Genomic DNA, 2,265 nt, shown 5'->3' with positions numbered 1-2,265 from the left:
TCCAATGGCGGACCAACGTACCCTCATGGATTACCTACGACCCACTGTAGGTAATCTCGGCGCCGCTATCAATGCCCCGAATGTCGAAGCCAACAACTTCGAACTTCGGCCACATTTGATACAAATGCTTCAAAACTCCGCAACCTTCCATGGGCTTGCGGACGAGGATCCTCATCTACATATTACTAATTTCTTAGAAATATGTGATACTTTTCGGATTAATGGAGCATCAAACGACGCCATCCGCCTTCGAATGTTTCCATTTTCACTAAAAGACCGAGCTAAGGCTTGGCTTAATGCCCTCCCAGTTGGCTCGGTAAACACCTGGGATGAACTAGCCCAAAAGTTTCTATATAAGTATTTTCCCTCCTGCTAAAACGGCTTAATTAATGACTGAAATTAATACATATTCACCAGAGGATGGGGAATCCTTATATGAAACTTGGGAAAGGTTCAAGGAGCTACTAAGAAAGTGTCCTCATCACGGTCTTGCGGTGTGGCAACAAGTATCCACTTTCTACAACGGGTTGTTGCCACACACAAGACAAACACTTGACTCTAGCTCCGGGGGACCTTTAGGTAATCGTCGCCCAAATGAAATATATAATCAAATTGAGGAGATTGCTCGAACCAATTTTTAGTGGCACACTCCCCGAGGCAATAAATCTATTGCCCCGGGCGCCCATAAGGTTGATGAAAGCACTTCTTTACAAGCCCAAATCAAGGCCCTTTCTTCAAAAATCAAAAAGCTAGAAATGGCAAAAACAGCCTCGGTCATGGCTTGTGAAGGGTGTGGTGGGCCACATGAAAATTGGAGTTGTATGAAAGAAGTAGATGATCAAACAGAGTCGTTAAACTACATTGATAATTGACCTAGGCCGTCGGGTCCTCTAACGGGTACCTACAACCAAGGATGGCGTAACCACCCTAACCTTAGTTGGAGAGAACCCGGCAATGGTAGTAACCAACAAAATCTAAACCAACGAACAAACTTTCAACAACCAAGAATCGAGTCACAAAATTTCTCTCAACAACAAAGTGGACGAGAAAGGCTTGAAGATACTGTATCTCGCCTCATCTCCGACACCGAAAAGAAAAACTCGGATCGATTTCAACAATTGGAATCGAATTTTAGAAATCAACAAGCTAGTATACAAAACATTGAAAAGCAATTAAACCAAATAGCTCAGAATTTCTCCGAGAGACCACAAGGCGCGTTACCAAGTAATACCGAAAACAACCCAATGGCGCAAGTACATCTCATAACCTTGAGAAACCGTACCATGGGTCCCACAGAGGCTCCATTACCACCAACTGAAAGAAGCCAATCTAGCCAACCCACAACTCCACTCATGCCCCAACAAGAGAAGGCTTCTCCGCCAATTCAAGAGCCTACTAAGACTCCTCCGGTTCCATACCCCGGTCGGTTAATTCGACAAAAGATCGATGAGAAATTCGCAAAGTTCAAAAATTTATTAAAACAATTGCATGTTAATATTCCATTTATCGAAGTCCTAACTCAAATGCCTAAATATTCAAAATTTACAAGGGACTTCCTCACTCATAAAAGGAAAATTTAATGATTGCAATTAGTTAATTTAGGCGAAGAATCTCCGCCTTACTACTGAACAAACTCCCGCAAAAGAAGCTTGACCCCGGAAGCTTCACAATTCCTTGCTCGATTGGGGAATCCCCCGTTCGTAATGCACTAGCCGATCTCGGGGCAAGCATCAACCTCATGCCCTCATCAATGTTCAACCGACTCGGCTTAGGGAAAACAAGCCCTACAAAAATTAGCATACAACTCGCTGATAGATCCGTCAAATATCCACAAGGTGTCCCTGAAAATCTACTGGTCAAAATCGGCGAATTTGTCTTTCCGGCCGACTTTGTCATACTAGATATGGAGGAAGATGCCGAAGTATCACTCATCTTAGGGAGGCCATTCCTAGCTACGGCCCAAGCAGTGGTAGATATGAATGATGGAACACTAACATTTAGGATTGGGGATGAGGAAATGAAGTTTGGAGTTGGAAAAAGAGTAGAAGACGACGACCCGGTCAACTACATGAAGGTCATTGACTCAAGTTTGGATGATGCTCTCCGACGGTGTAGCATGGGATGCAAAACATCTCACTTGGGTAACATATGACCAGGCTTTGGGTCTAGCCAAGGACCCTTATAAACGTGGCGCACCACGGAGGCATTCCGCGGAACTATCCTTAGTTTAGTTTGGATTAATTTTTTTTATGTTTTATAGTTTAG

The 2,265-nt window shown here is 43.6% G+C and overlaps 1 non-coding gene across 1 annotated transcript; it reads right to left on the bottom strand.

Moving 5' to 3' along the window:
- Positions 1–388: 388 nt before the first annotated feature.
- On the bottom strand, positions 389–490 carry LOC118492871. Its single transcript, XR_004894872.1, has one exon. It is a non-coding gene; the product is annotated as a small nucleolar RNA R71 (small nucleolar RNA).
- Positions 491–2,265: the final 1,775 nt, after the last annotated feature.

Source organism: Helianthus annuus, chromosome 5, assembly GCF_002127325.2.
Source record: "Helianthus annuus cultivar XRQ/B chromosome 5, HanXRQr2.0-SUNRISE, whole genome shotgun sequence".
Taxonomy (NCBI): domain Eukaryota; kingdom Viridiplantae; phylum Streptophyta; class Magnoliopsida; order Asterales; family Asteraceae; genus Helianthus; species Helianthus annuus.
The sequence above is the reverse complement of the archived record's forward strand: the minus strand, read 5'-3'. Positions and strand labels throughout refer to the sequence as shown.